Below are 22108 nucleotides of genomic sequence, written 5' to 3'. Positions count from 1 at the left end.
CATGACAACAAACCATCCCTGTAATAAATATTAAAGGGTACTCTTTGAGGGTAAAGAAGAGAACAAGAGTGATAGTATAAATGTGGGAAACATGAACACAAAATCAGTAAAAATGAATATTTCTATAAAAAATCAAAGAACTCACAAAATAAAAGAATGTAAAACATAACAGTATATACCTAAAATGTAAAGAGGACAGGAGTAAGAATGTGTTCAAACTTAAAAGACCATCAACTTAATATAGACTGCTATATGCAGAAGAGGTTTTTTACAAACTTAATGGTAATCCATATCAAAAACCACTAATAAACATACAGAGAATAGAGAGAAATCCAGGTGTATCACTGAAGAAAATCAACAAACCATGAAAGAGAGAAAGATAAAAAAGAATCAGAGAAAATCTTCAGAAACAACTACAAAACCAGTCATAAAAAGACAGTACATATCTATCAATAATTACTTTAATTATAAATGAACTAAAGCTTCAATCAAAAAGCATTGAGGTGTCAAAATGGATAAAAAAAAACAAGACTCATCTATATGCTGCCTATAAGAGACTCTTTTCAGACCTAAAGACACCTGCAGGTTGAAAGTGAAAGGACGGATGGGGCTCAGATGGTTAAGCATCTGCCTTTGGCTTAGGTCATGATCCCAGGATCCTGGGACTGAGCCCCTTGTTGGGCTTCCTCTTCAGTGGGGGACATGCTTCTCCCTCTCCTCCCCACTTGTGCTCTCTCTATTGCTATCATCTCTCTCAAATAAGTCAATAAAATCTTAAAAAAAGAAAGTGAGAGGATGGAGAGATATCTATCATGCAAATGGTTATTTAAAAAGTCAGACTAGCAATACTTATATCAGACAAAATAGACCTTAAAATAAACATTGTAATAAGAGACAAAGGACACTACGTCATAATAAAGGGGATAATGCAATAAGAAGATATAACAATTGGGAATATTCATGTACCCAACATCAGAGTACCCAAATACATTAAACAGTTAATAATAAACACAAAGGATCTAACCGGTAATAATAAAGTAATAGTAAGGGACTTTAATACCCCACTTACATCAAAAGTCAAGTCATCTAAACAGAGGATCAACAAGAAAACAATGGCTTTGATTGACTAGACTAAATGGATACAACAGATATATTCAGAACATTCCATCCTAAAACAGCAGAATACACATTCTCTTCAAGAGCACATGTAACATTCTCCAAAATAGATCACATAGTAGTCCACGAAACAAGCCTCAATAAATTAAAAAAGACTGAAGTAATACCATTTATCTTTTCTGACCACAATGCTATAAAACTAAAAATCAATCACAAGAAAAAAATCTGAAAAGACCACAAATAGATGGATGTTAAATAACATGCTATTAAAAAATGAATGAGTCAACCAGGAAATAAAAGAAATTAAAAAGTACATGGAAACAAATGAAAATAAAAAACACAATGGTCCAAAACCTTTGGGATGCAGCAAAATTGTTTCTAAATGGGAAGTTTATAGCAATACAGCCCTACCTCAAGAAGCAAGAAAAATCTCAACTAAACAACATAACCTTACATCTAAAGGAGCTGAAAAAGAACAACAAAAAACATAAAATCTTCTGAAGGAGGAAAAAAATAAAGATTAGAGCAGAAATAAATGATATATAAACTTTGAAAAAATAGAACAGATTAATGAAATCAGGAGCTGGTTCTTTGAAAAAAAAAAAAAAAACAATAAAACTGATAATCCTCTACCCAGACCTATTGAGGAAAAAAAAGGGAAAGAGCTCAAATAAATAAAATCACAAATGAAAGAAGAGAAATAGCAAACAACACCACAGAAACACAATTATAAAAGAATATTATGAAAAACTATATACTGACAAATTGGACAAGGAAAAGAAATGGATAAATTCCTAGAAACATAAACTACCAAAACCAAAACAGGAAGAAGTAGAAAATTTGAACAGATCAATTACTAACAAAGAAATTAAATCAGTAATCAAAAAATTTCCAACAAACAAAAGTACAGGACCAGATGGCTTTACAGGCAAATTCTATCAAGCATTTATAGAAGAGTCAATATCTATTCTTCTTAAGTTATCCCGAAAATAGAAAAGAAAGGAAACCTTCCAAATTCATTCTATGAGGTCAGCATTATTCTGATACCAAAACCAGAGAAAGACCACAAATAAAGAGAACTACCAGCCAGTATCCCTGATAAACATAGATGCAAATATCATTAATAAAACACTAGCAAACTGAATCAGCAATACATTAAAAAAAATCATTCCCCGTGATCAAGTGGGATTTGTTCCTGGGATGCAAGTGTGGTTCAATATTCGCAAATCAATCAACATGACATACCACATCAATAAGAGAAAGGATAAGAACCATATTATCATTTCAGTAGATTTGGAAAGACCTTTTGACAGAGTACAACATCTACCCATGATAAAAACCCTCCACAAAATAGGTTTAGAGGTAACATACTCCAACATAATAAAGGCCATATATGAAAAACCTACAGTTAACATCATCCTCAATGGGGAAAACCTGAGAGCCTTTCCTATATGGCCACAACAAGACAAGGATGTTCACTCTCATAAATCTTATTCAACATAGTACTGAAAGTCCTAGCCTCAGTAATCACACAACAAAAATAAATAAAAGGTATCCAGATCAGCAAGGAAGAGGTAAAACTGTCACTACTTGCAGAAGACATGATGCTATATATAGAAAACAAAGACACCACTAAAAAATTGTAAGAACTAATAAACAAACTCAGTAAGTTGCAGGATACAAAATCAATGTACAGAAATCTGTTGCATTTCTATACACTCATAATGAAACAGCTGAAAGAAAAATTAAGAAAATAATTTCATTTAAAATTGCACACAAAATAATAAGATACTGAGGAATAAACCTAACGAAAGAGGTAAAAGATCTGTACTCTAAGAACTATAAAACACTGATGAAAAAACTGTAAGACAACACAAAGAAATGGAAAGACCTTTCATGGAGTGGAAGAGCAAATATTGTTAAGATGTCTACCCAAAGCAATCTACACATTTAATGCAATCCTTATCAAAATTCCAACATAAAAGTCCTCAAAGGTAACATAGGCAGTAACTTCTTTGACATTGACTGTAGCAACTTTTTTCTAGGGATGTCTCCTGAAGCAAGGGAAACAAAAGCAAAAATAAAATACTGGGACTATATCAAAATCAAAAGCTTATGCAAAGTGAAGGAAACAATCAACAAAACTAAATGGCAACTTACAGAATAGGAGAAGATATATGCAAATGAATGTCTAACAAAGGGTTAGTATCCCAAATTTGTAAAGAACTTATAAAACTCAAAACCAAATAATCCAATTAATAAATGGACATGAACAGGCATTTCCCCCAAAGAAGACATACAGACGGCAAACAGACACATGAAAAGATGTTCATCATCATTTACCTTCAGGGAATGCAAATCAAAACCACAATGAGATGTTACCTCACATCTGTCAGAATGGCTAAAATCAACAAAAGAAACAGGTATTGGTGAGAATGTGGAGAAAAGGATTACTCACACATTTCTACTGTTGCTGTGGATGCAAACTGGTGTAGCCAGTTCATATAGATTTTCCTCAAAAAGTTTTTGTTTGATATTTTATTTATTTATTTGACAGATAGAGAGTGAGAGAGAGAGGAGGAGAGAGCGCATAAGCCGGGGGAGTGGCAGACAGAAGAAGAAGCAGATGCTCTGTGAAGCAGAGAGCGTGATGTGGGGTTCGATCCCAAGACCCTGAAATCATGACCTGAGCCAAAGGCAGACACTCAACTGACTAAGCCACCCTAGTGCTCCATAAAAAGTTAAAAATAAAAATACCCTATTCCAGCAATCACACTAGGTATTTATCCAAGAATACAAAAACACTAATTCAAAGGAATACATGCACCCTATGTTTATAGGATCATCATTTTTTACAACAGCCAAACTACAGCAGCAGCCCAAGTGTACACTAATTGACAAATGAATAAAGGAGACGTGGTACATTAATACAATGAAATATTATGCAGCCATGAAAAGAATGAAATCGTGCCATTTGCAATGACGTGGGTGGAACTAGAGTATGTAATGCTAAGTGAAATCAGTCAGTCAGAGTAAGACAGATACCATGTGATTTCACTCACCTGTGGAATTCAAGAAACAAAACAAATGAGCAAAGGGAAAAAAAAAAGGACAGAGACAAATCAAGAAGCAGACTCTTAATTATAGAGAATGGAGGGGAGTGGGTGGAGGCATAGTTGAGTTAGGTGATGGAGACTAGGAATGAACTTGTGATAAGCACCGGGTGATTTATGGAAATGTTAAATCACTATATTGCACACTTGAAACTAATATAACACTATAAATTAACTAAGTGGGATTAAAGAAAAAATAAAAAGGCCAGAAAAAAAAAGAAAACAAGAAACAAATATTAAACCAGTATTGGCAAGGATGCAGAGAAAAAGGAACTCTCATGCACTGTTGGTGAAATATAATTTGGTACAATATTAAAAGCCACAATTTTAAAAAGCACGGAGGTTCCTCAAAAAACTAAAAATAGAAATACTATATGATCTAATGAAATTCCCACTAATGAAATTGGGTATTTACCCACATAAAATGAAAATAGTAACTCAAAAAGATATACACACCCCTGTGTTTATTATAGCATTATTCACAATAGCCAAACTATGGAATCAAACATCTTAATATATCTCTGAAATAGAAGTTGAAAAAGAAGCTGTCATATCACTGTTTGACAGCCCTTTAACGTAGGTCCATAGAATTTGGGAGTTGGAGATCATTCAGTCTAAATTGACATCTGATGTATAAATCATCTCTGCAATATTCCTGATCCATTCCATTTGAATATTTTTAATAGTGAGGAGATCACAACTTGCTAAAGCCCTTGAGTTCTTTTTGTGGTGGTTTTAGGAAGTTCTTGTTCATGTTAAGTTGATATCTGCTTTTGTGTAATTTTCTTGGCTTCTTAATTCTTTTCTGGAACTCAAGGAATAAACCTTATCCACTTTTTCTTACATTTTACCTGTATTTGTTTCTAGGGTTCCTGTAACAAAGTACTACAAATTGGGGGTCTTAACCAACATAAATTGGCTGTTTCCTAACTCTGGATACTAAAAGTATTGGTATTAAGAGGTGACCAGGTGTGATATTAATTAGCGTGTCACTGAGTACCTTGAAAAGATCTGTGCTACATATAGCAATTTCATTTTAAGCATTTTCAAATCTATTTAACTTTTTTAATATTTAAAATAGGGTATAAACATTATGCTAACCAAATTAAGTCATACGCAAAGGCTAGTAATTGCATGATTCCACTTAATGTGAAGTATTTAGAGTAATCAAATTCATTGAGACAAAGTAGAACGGTAGTTGCCAGAAGCTGGGAAGAGGGGAAAGTAAGGTGTTATTTTTTTTTTTTTAAAGATTTTATTTATTTATTTGACAGAGAGAAATCACAAGTAGGCAGAGAGGCAGGCAGAGAGAGAGAGAGGGAAGCAGGCTCCCCGCTGAGCAGAGAGCCCGACGCGGGACTCGATCCCAGGACTCTGAGACCATGACCCGAGCCGAAGGCAGCGGCCTAACCCACTGAGCCACCCAGGCGTTATTTTTAAGGGGAAGAGAGTTTCAGTTTTGTAGGACATAAAAGTTCTGGAGATGATGGTGATGGTTGCACAATGTGAATATACTCAACGCTGCTGAGCGATAAAATGGTTAAAATGGTAAATTTTAAGTCATGTATATTTTACCATAATTTAAAAAATTTCATAAAAGGATCATAAAATGGAAAATAAATTTTTGAACCATATTGATGTCCCTCAATAATCTTTTTTTAAAAAATTTTTTCCTTTTTTATTTATTTGATAGAGAAATCACAAGTAGGCAGAGAGGCAGGCAGAGAGAGAGACAGGGAAGCAGGCTCCCCGCTGAGCAGAGAGCCTGATGCGGGGCTCGATCCCAGGACCCTGAGACCATGACCTGAGCCGAAGGCAGAGGCTTTAACCCACTGAGCCACCCAGGCGCCCCTCTTTTTTTTTTAAATGTGGGTCTTGAACTCACAACCCTGAGATCCTGTGTTCAAGACCAGTGCTGATCGAAAGTCAGACGCTTAACCAACTGAACCACCTATGTGCCTCAAAAATCTTAAACACAGATTGAAAATACCAGGGGACAATCTTAATTACACATTACATAAGTTTTTTAAATAAATAGCTAAATAGTGAAATGCAATTATTCACAAATATTATACTTCTATGTATTAATGGCAGTTTTAAGATGACAATCACATGATTCTATATACAATTTTTATTATTTGTAAAATCAAGATATAATTAGTATGTTGAATATTATAATTTAGACATATATTAATGAAATATTGTTAATTTATTGGTTGTTTATTTACACATATGTATAGGGGTATTTAAGATGGTAATTCTTTGATTATATTACATATGTATAAGATGGTTAAACATGTTAGAAAACTTCAAAAAAAATAGTGTAGTTCCACCCTTTGCCACAAAGTGTCAGTGAAAGCCTTAGAAACTGCTTACACTGTTCTTTAAGGTTATTTTAAACATTAAATTATCTATAAAATTCTTTATGCAGTCAAATGCTCTGCTTCTGATCTGCAAAATTCATTATAATGTAGATATAAATATATTTGTTTCAATTAGGATTTTCTAGACCAAAAACAATTTCCAAGACAGTATACAATGGTCCACATCTTTTAAACTACATATAAATAAATGAGTTAGCTGAAATAAAACCATTTTTCTAAATGGAAACAACAATAAAAGGAATTGAATACACATGGAAGATAGTCTATATTTAACTTCTGCAAGAAATCTATCGTGAAAGCGGGTCATGGAATGGGGCATCTAGAATCATTAAAGAGTATAAATTTAAGAAGCAAGAAAGTTGATTTCTGATTTAGCCCTAAAAGGGTAAAACAAATTGCATGAAACCCTGAGGCATTTTCCTTTTTTTCATCTTTAGTGCACTTCACAACTCTGGTATTGGCCCATCTTCCTACTGTTAGTTTTGCCTTTTTCTCTTCCTGGCCCAGTAGGCCGATATACCTGGCTCAACCACCCATTCTCCACCTCCACACCTTGGCAACATTGTCTATAAATCTCTCTGTCTGTGCTCAAAAGAACAGTAGGCAAATGTGCCACTTCTTTTTCTGCAAGCCTGACAGAGGAGACACTGCCAAGAGGCAGTATGTGTGAAATGTGCCACCCAAAAGGATATTTAATATTAACAGAGAGCAAACAAAACAAAACAAAAAAACATGACTATAAATGCAAATATAACAATATATTTAAAATACATCTCTGTTTTTGTTTCCTCAAGAAAATATAGAAGTCTATAATTTGACAAATATGTTCTCGCTGGTACCTGTTTTTTATGCTAATGCAGGCAGGGGAATTCTCATGGAGACTAATGATGTCACTGTGGTGTTGATACCAGGGAGGTAGTGTGGGGGAATAATTAAGAAACCACAGTTTATAAATTGGGAAGAGTTTAGATAGTATTATCCCAAACACAAATGTGCAGGGAGGAACTGTACACAGAAGAATGTTATAAAAGAGAAAGACAAAGGAGATAATAATTTATAGGAATTAAGTCCAAAGGAAATTCTTCAGAGAGAATTTTCACTGTAAAAATACAGTGAGAAAAGTGAGTAACTAGAATTGACTTTTCGGCTGTCTGTGAATGGTATGTTTGCTTTCAGGGAGAGGCTGAACCACAAACTGACACCCATACTTTGTATGGGAGCTTCCAGAGACCAAAACCATGCTGCTACTAATAGGTATTGCTAAGCCTTTATGGCTGACCTATAGGTAGGTTAAGAGGGTGGAAGACAACATGATCTAAGCACCTGCTGTTTTATTAATGACTATATTAGTAACTTGACTTCAGTGGAATTTCTTTGGGGTCATATATCAACTTTATGGTTATCCAGGTCTCATTATTTTTTACAGATAAATCACTAAAGTTCCTCTCCCCAGTGCAGGCGTCTGGATCTCTACCTCATCATCAGAGCAGCTCAGAGACAGAGTCAGACCTTGTCTTCAGTCTCTTCGTACCATGTAACACACAAGTGCCTTTTCCTTTCCTGGATGTTTGACTTCTATTTATCTTCATGCCTACAGTGAACTTACCTTTTGGGTGTTGTTTGTAGAAATATTTTCCTTGTACATCATATATATATATATCTTAAATGCTCTTGTCTTTTTCTCCCATATTCTTTAGACTTTGTTATTACTTACTTTCACAAGTTTCATTCTCATTTCTAGGAGACCAGTTCCCAACGTTATAACTCTAGTTCTTGGCTCTCTTTTGCTTTTCATGTTAGAATTTCTAACTATCATGTTTTTATCTTCTAGTTTTTCCATCTTTACTTCACATTCAACTCATGGATTATGAAAATGTATATAAATCATGTTAAAGCATTTGGGCATTATCCTGCAGATTATGGAGAATCACGGAAGGATTTTAAGGAAGGTGGTAACCAGATCCCACCTTTCGTAAAGGACTTAGAGAGAATGTAGAAATTATACATGCCCTTAAACTAGAAACAGGGGGACCACATTTGAGACTGTTTTAGAATTCTAAGGAATAAGTTGGTAATGAAAGAATGGAGGAAAATTAATAAAGTCAAAAAATAATAATTAGTTTGAAATATAAGGCCTTGGTGAGGGATTAGATATAAGGATAAGGGAGTTAGAAAAACAGGAAGATAAGCAGTATTTTGCTTGGATGTAGAGACAAAATCATGTTGCTCACTGGACTATGAAATAAAGGAAAATAAGGTGGATTCATTTGGAAGTAGAGGTAAAAGATGAAGAATTCCCTTTTTCATATGTGAGTTGGAAACATCTGTGAGTGATCTCACTGTCAATATCCATTTTGCATTGGGACATATGGGTCTATATTTCATCAGATCTATTTCAGTTATAGGTAAATATTTGAGATTAATCAGGATAAAGATAGCAATTAAAGCCAACTGAGTAAATAAGATCAACCAAGGATAGAACTAGAGTAAAAAGGGAAGGACCCACATCATACCTAGAGAACTGTGCAATTTTAGCCACATATTTTGGATGGCAAATATCCAAGTAGTGTCAATGTTCCCCTGAAGTACTAACTATAATACTGAAGGAAACGTTGGTTTTACTATTACAAAATAGTTTCTGTTTCTAGTAGTGAGAGATAACCATGCTGCAGACCAAACCTCACATATAAATCGGCATCTGTTTAAAACCTTGGAACACTACCTTTGCAATGAGTTGAAGGGACAGTATTCTGAAGAAAGGAAAGAGGGAAAGGAAAGAGGGAAGGTGTTCACCTGAAATTTAACACTTCTCTTCTTCTCAAAGCTTTTGGCAATTTGCAAGCACCAGTTAAGCACAGAGGAAAAAGCAGTAGCCAATAATACGAGGATCTGAACAGGAAATTGAGTAGTCTTACTGAACAGAGGGCAACATTGGAGCGCAAAGTCTGACAACTAGGTACACAACTCTGGCTTTCAGCCACACCACCAAAGAGCAAACTCTAGTAAGGATGAACCCGAAGGAAGCTAGCTCTCCTAAAGAATGACACCTAGCTCCTAATGTCTCCATTTACTGATTGGATAAAAGTTTTCTGTTCCAACACTAACAGCTTGCCAAAACAACAGCAAATTCTCTATAGAAGAAGATAACATCATCTATAACATCAAATAATTTTTACACCTTTCATATGAAATGTTACCAGTCAACAAAAAAATCATCAGGGATACAAAAAGTCAGTACCATGTGATCAAAGTTCATAGCAAAATAATAAAAAAGAATAAAGTTTTCAGAAACTTTAAGAGAATTTAAATAATAAGTTCAAGAGATTATGTATTATGTGGAATGTTAATAAAAAATTGGGAAAATATTCAAAGGGAAACTGCAGAACTTAAAAATGTGTTAAGTGGAAACATAATGGTTTTAGTAGATTATATAGAGCTATCTAATAGGACTACCCAAACTAAATCTTATATTAAAATATCTAAACTAAAAAATAGAGAAAAAATGAAAATGCAGGAAAGAATATGAGTAATTCATGGTGCAAATTCTAAAATACATGTAATTGGGTTCTCAATATGTGAGAAGCAACAGAGGGAAGTATTTCAAAAGGTAGTAGCCAAGAAAACACATTATCTAATAATTCTTTTTTAAACTTCAAACACTAATTAATAGCTAGGTGACTAGCTATTAATAGGGTGCCTAGGTGACTCAGTCGGTTAAGTTTCCAACTCTTGATTTCATCTCAAATCATCATCTCAGGGTCATGAGAGCTCCACATTGGGCTTCCCACTCTGCAGGGGGTCTGCTTGGAATTCTCTCTCTTCCTCTCCCTCTGCCTCTTCTCTCTTTTACTCTCTAAAATAAATAAATAAATCTTTAAAGAAAAAGAAAGAAAAACTAAAAGCCAAAAGTAGAGTTCTGGGACACATCTTTGGAAATCTCATTTCAGATTAAATTAGTAATTAATCAATATATTATCTTATTCTTCAAAATTTTTAGCAATTATTAAAAGATATAATAAAAGGGCATATTTGTTAAACTTGAAGATGGCGCAAAACTGAGAGAAACAATATTTTGGATTCCACATGATTCAAAAGATCTTGTTAGGGTGGAACAATGGGGGAAACTTAATATGAGCTATCATGGAAATAAATGTAGTCCTGCACTTAAGTTCAAAAATCTATTTTAGGTACACTATATTTTACCATAAAATTAAAAAAAAAAAGACCAACAACATCTATCAACAGATATCAGAAGTGCTACAAAGCTAAGCCCAGGGGAAATATAAAACTACACAAAGTTATATGATAGCAAAACTGCTGAAAACCAGTTACAAAGGGAAAAATCTCAATTCAAGGGAAAAATGCATCATTATCAGTGCGTTATAATGACACTGACAGCTATATTCTGAAAAGAAAATAAATAAGAAGTGAAAGGACAATAAAATGTTCTCATCAGCATGTTGAAAATAGCAAAAATCTAAAATTGTACATTCAGTGAAAATATACTTGATAAATGAAGGTGAAAGAAAGTTGTTTTCAGACAAACAAAAGCTAAAAGAATTCATCAACTACATTCGTGAACCAAAGGAAAAACTAAAGGTAGTTAGACAGAAAGAAAATCGACTCAGGTATAGTACAAAGCGTAAAAAGTAATTAAAAATAATGGAAATGATAAGTATGTGGATAAAAATAAATTATCATTGACTATATAAAATAATGATAAGCATCATATCATCATCATCTCATTATCATCACGTTTTGTGATGTTTTAATAACAACAGGAAAAAAAGAAACAAGGTTAAGTGAAGTTAGGTGAGTGTCTCAAATATATTGCAGTGTTTAATAAGTGTTAAACATACACATTTATATTGAAATGTATTCTCATGACAGAGTTGTCATCTTCAGGGAAATATCTAGAAGAATAATAAGGGGTGCCTGAGTGGTTAAGTCGGTTAAGCTTCTGACTCTTTATTTTGGCTCAGATCATGATCTCAGGATTGTGAGACTGAGCCCTGTGCTGGTTGGCATGGAACCTGCTAACAGTCTCTCTCTCCCTCTCCTTTGCCCCTCTCCCACCTCTCTCTCCCTCCATAAATAAATAAATAAATAAATAACAAGTGAATCTATAACTAACAAGCTAAAGAGGAGAAAAATATTTTTTGAAGGGTTAAAGTCAACAAAACAAATTAAACAAAAGGGACAAAGAGAAAAGAGAGAGTAGGATGGTAGATTTAAACCCAAAGATACCAGTAATTATGCTAAGTATAAAGGTATCTGAAACTCTAATTAAAAGCCAAGGATTATTAGATGGAATAAAAAAAAAAACAACTGAACCATATGCTGCTTATAAGTAGCATACTTTTAATAAAGAGAATGAAACTAAAAATGCAATAGTAGGGAGATTTGCCTTTCAAATACAAGTTTAAAGAATAATGATGTAGCTAAATTAATTTTGAACAAACTAGATTTTAAGGGAAGAAGAATTACTCGAGATAAGTAGGGAAGTTTTTTAATAATGAAAGTATCAATCCCCCAGGAATATAAAACAAGTCCAATATCATAGCCTCAAAGATATCTACAAAGCTAATGATAATAATACAGCCAAAGTGGGACTCATGGAGGGACATTATAAAATATCTTTCTAAGTAACTGGTAGAATAAACACAACAAAATCCATTTCAGATTCGTTTAAATAGCAAACTTGACTTATTATTTCTATAAATTTCAATCTCAACCTCAATCTATTAGGAACACTGTATCCCAAAACTGAAGAATGTACATCATTCTAGAGTATGCATTGTATTTGAACCAAAATTTGCCATATTTGGGACTATAAAGTAAGTTTCAGCACAATTCAAAGAATGAAAATCAGAATAGATATCTTATTTGAACTTAGTAAAAGTAAGCTAACATTCAACAATAAAAAAATTGAAAAAACCTATAGATGTTTGAATTTTAGATAATGCACTTCTATATAACACATGAGACATAAGCTAAAACAAAATGAAAATTAAAATATTTTGAACTGATAATAAAGTATAAACTATCAAAATCCTTGACATGAATAAGCTAAAGTTATGCTCAAAAGTATATTAATAGCTGTAAGTGAATGTATTAGAAAATAATAGCTGAAATCAATGATGTAGATATTCATTTCAAAATGGTAAAAGGATAACCGAAAACTAAAACCAAAGTATCAAAAAAAAGAATTGAAAAAAAAAAAAAAAGAATTGGAATAATCAATTATGGAATAAATATACAAGAACTAGAATTAAAAGCCAAAAGTTGAAAACTGTCAAGATGATTAACTTCATAATAAGGTGAATAAAAAACAAAGGAAGAAGTCAGAAGTATTAAAATCAGAATTTTAAAAATGTGACATTATTATAAATCTTATGTACATTAAAGCTTAAAAAATATAAGAAAATATGTTATTAAATTTCAAAATTTAGATGAATTAGGCAATTTCCCTAAAAATATGGTTCATCACAATTGACAGAAGAAGAAATGGGAAATCTGAGGTGACATATCAATTTGAAAAATTGAATGTATAATTGGAAAAAGGAAACTTTTCATAAAGAAAACTCCAAATCCCTATAACTTTACTGATGAAGTTTTCTAAACATTAAAGGTATAAATTACACTTTTCAAAATTGAAGCAAAGAGAACATTTCCCAATCTTTTATGAGGCCAATAAAAATCTTGGTATTAAAGACTTGGAAAAGGAATTTCAAGGACAGGATGTCATGATCTCATGAACTCTTCCGAAAATAAATTTTACAATTGTGAATGAAATAATGATATGTGTAATAAGAACATTCCATTACTACCAGCTAGGAGATTTCTTTAGGAATGTAAATTTGCTTAATGTGAGAAAGTTACTCAATGTAATTCATAACACCAATAGAAAAAATGTATAAGATTTATAAGATCTTTCAATAAATGTAGGAAAACAATTTGTTGTAACGCAGCATCCACTAATAAATTCTTAGCACTGTAGGAATAGAAGGGCTTTTCCTCAATCTGAAAAACACTGTCAACAACAATGACAAAATTTGCTAATTCTCATCAGCTTTCCCCCAAAGATCAGGAATAAGTAAATGATTCTTCCCAACGGCCATATCAATTCAGCATTGTGCTGGAGCTTGTACAATAAAGTAATAAAAATAAATAAAAGATATAATGTTTAGAAAGGATGCAATAAAACCTATTATCCACAGAGGGAATAATTTTGCAAGTAAAAGTATAGAAGAATCAGCAGATAACCTATTAATTTTACTAAATGAATTTATCACACTTGGATATGAAGTAATACATAAAATACACTAAATCAATATATAAAAGGTATAATATAGAGAAAATTTTGTTTCTATAATCTACCCACAACTAGAAAATGCAATTAAAAAAGATGACATTCATAATGTCATAAAAATATTGAATATCTAGGAAAGATTTAGTGAGAGATGCATCCATCTTCTACACAGAAAATTATAAAATAGGGATGCCTTAGTGGCTCAGTTGGTTGAGTGTCTGCCTTTAGCTCAGGTCATGATACCAGGGTCCTGGGACTGAATCGCACATCGGGTTCATTACTCAGCAAGGAGCTTGCCCCTCCCTCTGCCTGCTTCTCTCTCTCTCTCTCTCTCTCTTTCTCTCTCTCTGACAAGTAAATTAATAAAAATCTTGAAAAAAAAAAAGAAAAATTTCATGGGAACTGAAAAACAACTTAAATAAATGGAGGAATAAAGCCATATTCATAGAAGAACTATTGTAAGAATATCAATTTTCTCTAAACTTAAAGAGATTCAATGTAATCCTAATCAAAATCTCAGCACTTTTTTCAATGAAGAGTGACAAATCTCCCATCATTGTGACCTTGGGATAGATAAGTATTTCTTGAGAAGATTTCCCTTAAGCATTTCTTGAAATGATTTCCTTAGAAATATTAAACAAAGGAAAACTTTGATCAACTAACCAGCCCCAAAGTTAAGCTGCATCAAAAGTGCATAAAAATGGGTGCCTGGGAGGCTCAGTCATTAAGTGGCTGCCTTTGGCTCAGGTCATGATCCCAGGGTCCTGGGATGGAGACCCACATCAGGCTCCCTACTCCAGGGGAAGTCTGCTTCTCCTGCCCCCCTTCCCCTGCTTGTGTTCCCTCTCTCTCTGTCAAATAAATAAATAAAATCTTAAAAAAAAAGGTGCATAAAAATGCGTGCCACAAAGTGAGAGCAGATGTTTCCAATGCATTTATTTGTACAGGTCAATTTGTATAATTATCTTTTGATGTTAATGGGTTTTGTTTTTGCTTCTGTTTTTGTTGTTGCTTTTAATATATGTTTTATCAAGTATCACAATGCAGAAATATGTACAAATGAACAAAAACATAAATATATCACTAGACAAATTGTACTTGCCCCTGTAACTACAACCACACCAAGAAAAAGAATATGGCTAAAATCCCAGCTCTATTCACATTTCCTCTATACCAGTATGCCCCTGCAACCAAAGGAATCCGTATTCTTATTTGCAACACCACAACTAATTTTACCTGTTTTTAACTTTATTTAGATGGAATCAAGATACATGTGTTATATTTGATCTGACTTTCACTCATTGTTATGTTTTCAAGTTCATTCATGTTATGTGAGTAGTTATAGTTACATAATTTTTATTACTACATGACATTCCAATGATCAATTAGATTGTTATTTACTTGCTCTACTATCGATGGACATTTTGATTGGTTCTAATTCAGGACTACTGTAAACAAGGCTTCTATTAGCATTCTTGTGTTTGCCTTTTGACAGACATATGTATCAGTTTCTGTTACTTACATATCTAATTGCTATCACAGAGTATGCATATGAGTGTCATTACCACATAACTGTCAAAGAGTTTTCCAAAATGTTTGTTGCAGTACCTGTTTTTACTCCCTACCAGCAGGTGTGAATGTCTCAGTTGCTTTATATTTTTGCCAATACTTAGTACTATCAGTCATTTCTCATGTTAGGTATTTTACTTGGTCAAATTTAACACTTTTAAAAAATTTTGGGGTATAGTGGCTATTTGAAAATGGAAGAGAAAACTAAGAAAAGAATTCAAAATCATAGTACCTACTTAGACCTTGGCACTATTTCTATCATTTTGCTCATATAAATCCCTGGAAGAGTTTGCATCTGAAAGTGTCTTTGATGAAGACTGAAAACTATAGAATGACCTTTTGAATAATAAGGCAGACCACTTTAAATGTGTTTTCACTTGACCCAGAGACTGCAGGAAAACTTTTCTGTTGGGGTGTAAGTACATTAAAATTCTAAAAAGTCCACTCTCTGCTATAAAACATACTGATTTGTAATTTATAGTGATTTTTGTTCAATGGACATAAGTAGATCTGCTACTTATTACTACATGCTTAACTTACTAAATAATTTTTTTTAAAGATTTTTATTTATTTGACAGACAGACCACAAGTAGGCAGAGAGGCAGGCAGAGAGAGAGGAGGAGGAGGCAGGCTCCCTGCTGAGCAGAGAGCCCGATGTGAGGCTCGATCCCAGGACCCTGGGACCATGACCTGAGCCGAAGGCAGAAGCTTTAACCACTGAGCCACCCAGGTGCCCCTTAACTTACTAAATAATTTAAAACCATATTTCACTTGCCACCACTGAATATATTCACAATAACTGAGTAAAGAAGTGGAAAGAGGGACTATTTGCATCTTTCCCATGTATTACTAATTTTAAGTTTTTCCTGGATTCTGACATTCATGTGAAGTTTGATAATATTGTATAATAAAACTTTAAAAACAGATTCATTAATATTCAGAAATATATCTTTGTCTCCCACTTGGCTATGCAAAATGTATCTTACTTTTCTCAGATCATGAGACATTTACTTCTCCAAATCACTGCTGAGAGTCTGGTGCAATATAAAAATATTGTTTTCTGAAAAAAGTAGTCTAGTTTTTAAATCATCAATCTACTTGTATTGAAGTTTTTCTCTTCAAAAATAATAGATGCTATGGAAGTAAAGGTCACACATTTTGGTACTTAAAAAAACCCAATTCAAATCCCAGTTTCAGTGTCTTTTTACCCTTGTGAAGTTACTTAACATTACTCTGCTTCAGTTTTAACATGTATAAGATTGAGATACTTGTATCTATCTCATTGGATTGTTTTAATGAACATTAAGGTACTAGGCACAAAGCTTACAGCATAAATGCACAATAGATGTCCACTAAAAATTACATGGTTTTCAACAGAGTGAAGCTTAATAAAATTCTCTCCCAGTTATCGCAGTCATCCAAAAACAAAGACTGCTAGCACTGGATATATATATATATATATATATATATATATATATATATATGTATTTTAAATTTCACTGGAGTGTTGCCTGCGTGGCTTAGTCAGTGAAGCATCTGTCTTGGGCTCAGGAAATGATGTTGGGGTTCTGGGATCAAGTCCTTGTTGGGCTCCCTACTCAGCAGGTAGTCTGATTCTCCCTCTTCCTCTACCTCCCCTCACCCCAGCTTGTGCTCTCCCTTTCTCAAATAAAATCTTTAAAAAATTAATTAAAATTTCACTGGAGATTCTAATCTTTACAGGATAGATACACTTGACCTATAATCAGTGATCAATAAACATCTCGTAATTTTAGAGCTTGCACTGGGTAAGGGAAAATGATATCCTTTCAGATAGCATGTCAGAGAGAGTAATTTTTTATTTTAACTCGATGCAAGAGAAAAAAAAAAAAAAGACTGTCCACCTGGCTCCTCTAGACAAGAGCAATGGCATAAAAGGCTGCAGCTGTTCAAAACTCACATCCAATGGATTCAGTGAGAACTCCCAAGAAAATAGGAATTGTGTGGTGCATTTTAATGAATGAATATGTAAAGATTGTATTAATTAATTGTCCATTTGACTAAGTAATATTCATACCCCAGTGAATGGATATGAAAGTGAATTACATGCAAATTAATGTAAATAGTTGCACATTGACAAAGAGAGAATGCTCTTTGGAACAACTATTAGTATTGTTAAGTTTTTAATTATATGCTGAAACTAAATGTTTCTGTCAGAATAGATCTTTGAAATTAAAAAAAGGAAATAATTTGATACATAGAAATATGTTTAGGAAAACAGGTTAGGACACATCTGTTCTATAAAAGATGGCAGACAATTAACAAAGATTGAGAAAGTAATCACAGTAGGAGAAGCAGGGTGGAGGTAAGAAGCTTACAAACTTCATTTTGAAAATGTTAAATTTGATGTGCTTAAGGCATCTCCATCAAGAAATGTGCTGTGATGTAGTTAAATTTAGAGCAACAACAAACAAAAAGATGTATGACTGACAAGTCACCTAGGATGATACAGCATTGATTAAAGGGAAGCCTTGTCAAAATAAGCCCACGATGTCTTATCTCAGAATTTTGCAAGTCTTGGCAATCTCTTTCTTTTTTAATGGATGAGTTTATTGCATTTTCTTCTTCTTCTTCTTCTTCTTCTTCTTCTTCTTCTTCTTCTTCTTTTTTTTTTTTGGTCAAGTAATACTTTATAATAACTGAAGAACCTCCTGTATTAGTTTCATACATTTCTAACTTGAAAAGACATGACACAGACATTTGTTGGTACAAATTCCTGCTTCCTTTACTTAAAAAAATATGCCTTGGTTTGATTGATAAATCAACAACCTCAATACTTTTAGTTGTTAAAGTGGGTGTTCCTTTCAATTCTGTTCTCCATTAAAACAGAGAGACTGATCCACTATAATTTCATATGGATATTTTGTTTTTGCTTCTTTCTAAAAGAGTATTATTCTCTCCATATGTTTAATTTTGTTACCATAACTTTAAAAAAATGAAAAAAATGAAAATTTTTGATGGTCAGAGATTAAAAAGTACTCTTACTAGAACAGAACTAAGTCTATGCCTATTATTATAAGTGAGTGCTATTTACAATTTTCATAGGCTTTTGCTTAGTTACTGAATGTGTATAATGTTAGTGTAAGTAGAACATTGATGGGACTATATTTTCCAACAAAATAGTGTCTTTTTCTCAGTGCTTACCCATACCACGTCTCGGAAGGACACTGTAGTCTGGAAGTGGCATGGGAAAGAACCCAGGGACATGGTTGTTATGGGAAGTAGCAATTACCTGCACTAATCATGAAAAGAATAAATTATCTGATCTTTCTCACTGACTCACAGCCCCCAATACAGGATTTGTATAGAACTGCAGCAAATTCTCTGCCATTCCAGACATTGGTTGGGGTGTGGGGGTGGGGGAGGTAAGGGGGGAACAGGCTCTGAATCAGGGAAAGATACAGAAGTCAATATGCGGTATGGGCCTTGGTCTTGTTGGCTAGAAGTGAACTAGAAAGGAAGCCTTTGAACTGTTTCCCTGGGTAGTAACATTCAGAAGGCTGAGCCACACTTGAGTTTTTGCATGGATTATTATTCATTAATTCATTATTTCAACATGTATTTATTAAAGATAATATTTTAGTTTGCAAAAATAACTTACACATGTTTTCCCATATGATCATTTTGTGCAAAATACAAAACCATGTACTGTGGCTTGAATTATCTTAATCCATTTCCAAGTATTTGTGTATCCATTCATATTAAGTGGAAATTTATATAGTAACTAATATATGCCATTCATTATGCTGAGTGATGGTGAAAAATGTTCTGATGTCATTCCCTCAATACTTCTCCCTGCATATGCTGGGATAGAACAATTCAGGAGTAATAATTTCCCTAACTCATCTCTGTAAATCATAATGTATGTGTTAAATTAATTTTAGTTCATTTAAATGGATTCCCTTTCAATTCATGCATAAATTCTTCTTTAATCCATTTTATACATTTTGAAAACATTCTTGAACTTTCTGAATTAAGTCATGACTGCTGCTGGTCTACGAATTACACTTTGAGTAATGAAACTCTAAAGATCCTGTCTTCTCAAACTCTTTCTAGTTGCTGCTGCTGTTATTATTACTAGAGATATCAGTGCAAATAGCACCCATTAAAAAAAAAAAACAAAACTTTATGAATTCTATGGTCATTGGTCAAATCTGAGTCATTGTTATATCTAGATTGATAGTACATTTATCAATTTAATAGTACATTTACATATAGTACATTTACAATTTAAAATGGGACGCAGAGATCATGAAAAATTCTCAGCTATTTTGTTGTTAAAGGTGTCATTTTAGAATAAAGATAAAGAAATCCAATTGTTTAAAAAAGGTTTAAGAATATGAGTGAACTTTGTGTGTAAGAAGTTTTCACTTGATACAGCAAGTTGAATGAGACCTCAACAGATAAGTGGAATGTAGATGAAATATCAGGGGCTATTTGCTGCAAAATATTGTGACATGCTATTAGAAAAATGTTTGGTTTACTTATAATGTCTATCAACATTGCAACTAGTAGTTTACTGGAGAAATCTTTGTGGGTTTAATGAAAAATAATAGATGTAATCAATATTATGACTTGACTCCTCAATAGTCACAGACCATACATTGTGGGAAGCCCTACGTTTCAGTCTACATGTCAAGCTTGTGATGCTTGAAACAGCATCACAAACTGAATTCATAAGCTAAGGGTGACCAAACCCTACAATATCATGTCAAACTTTCACATTTTGATTTTTATAATTAAACTCTCTATTTTTTTTTCCAAATTGGAAGCAAAAATATCTTGTTCACCAAGTTTTAACTTCCTTGAACTCATATACACAAATTTCAACCCTTGGCTTTGTCCACACATTCTGCTTGTCTCATCTTCCCCTGCTCTATCATTCACGCTATGCTATATGTCCACATGCTCTTTCTGCTATGATTCTGTTATTCATCACTGTCTGGGTAATCCTCTCACTACTTCAACCATGACTTCTGCATTTGTTCTGAATCTTAACTGACTCCTCCCTCACTGTCTGCTTGTACCACAGTGCCTCAGGCCCAAACAAACTAACCTAATGAAACATCTATCAGACTCCAACCAGTGCCTAAATAATGTCTTGTTTTCTAACCATCAAATTATTACTTGTTTGGATAAATAATAATTGTTAGGTCCACCTTTATATGTTTTCTCTAAACTCTTCGTACCATGGCATTGATACCTTCATTATATAGATTTATCTATACTCCTAAATCTCAATTTCATTTTAAGTTTAATTCTGTTTATCTTTCCTTTTTGTCCTTTCCTTGTTCACAATAGAAATAGACTCCTCATTTTTAATTCCTTCCATTTCTGCCACCAAGTATAACTAAGAGCATCTACTTTGAATCAGGTACTTTGCATCATGGGGAAACTTGAGATGCATATGATGTAGTGCCTGTACTCAGAATAATCCAGTTTCCATAGGAATAGAAAACAATTTTAAGGACATCCAAAGACAACTGATATTCAAATACTCAATTCTGTGTGACTGGCTAGATATATTGTACAAGAATAGCTTTTCATGCCGTACCAAATTCCCCTTCCAATACACATCTTAGAACATTAATACTTTTTACGTTACAGAAAATTAGGATGGATTTTATATGGGCACACACACACACACACACACACACATTCGAGAAACTGGTATCAGAGAGAACTGATATCCAATTCAGGTTCCAACACATAATAGTTCTGTGACTTTGGTCAACATAATTCAATGATCTAAAATTAATGGGGACACTAATCCCAGCCACATGTAATTAATGTAAAAATGAACAGAAATAACACAAACTGGCATCTCTATGCCTGACTCCCAGTAAACATCCAATAAATATTTGCCAACTGAGTGGCTGTCAATTATAATGGGTGTCACTACCAGTGTATAACCTTAGCTAAGTCACTTAAATCTCTTAAGCCGTAAAGGTAACTCTGGGATAAAAATAGTTCTGACCTCATAGAATGTCTTAGGGCTAAGTGAAGAAATCCAAGTAACAGAACAATGCCTGGCATGTAAAAGAAATACTCAGTAAACATCAATTATGATTAATATTAGATTATGATAATTTTTTCTTTGTTTTACTTCACCCATATTTAAAATTTAAATTCTATCACTTTCATAAAGTAGATGCATTATATTTGAAATGAGAACAGCTTTTTTAATGAAAAAATGCTTCTGTAATATCTATGTCCTGCTTTCATCAAATCTTTGATACTGTAAACAATCTTCTGGGATTTGACATCACTCCACAAGCTCATAGAGCTCAGAGATTGAACATAAGTAAAATGGACTTCAGTGTCCTTGAACTTCCTTTATGCATATTGATATTTTTTTCTTTCTGACTTCATTCTGAACAAGTAGAAAGCACTTTAAAGCACTTTAACTCATATTATGTTAAAAAATAACAATTTATCTTATATTGTAATATGGGTTTAATGAAGCTTATGAAACCACAGAGGAAAAAAGAAAAAGGAGGAGGATAAGAAAGGAGAAAACTGAATACAATGGAGGAGGCATAAGGATCAGCACACTCTCTAAAGATAATATGTAT

The 22108-nt window shown here is 33.3% G+C and overlaps 1 protein-coding gene across 1 annotated transcript in view; it reads right to left on the bottom strand.

Moving 5' to 3' along the window:
* Positions 1 to 22108, bottom strand: part of HCRTR2 (hypocretin receptor 2) — a 108143-nt gene that overhangs the window by 44298 nt on the left and 41737 nt on the right. The window lies entirely within an intron of this gene.

The sequence above is a fragment of the Neovison vison genome, chromosome 1 (genome assembly GCF_020171115.1).
Source record: "Neovison vison isolate M4711 chromosome 1, ASM_NN_V1, whole genome shotgun sequence".
Classification (NCBI taxonomy): Eukaryota; Metazoa; Chordata; class Mammalia; order Carnivora; family Mustelidae; genus Neogale; species Neogale vison.
This window is presented reverse-complemented; position numbering and strand designations above follow the sequence as displayed.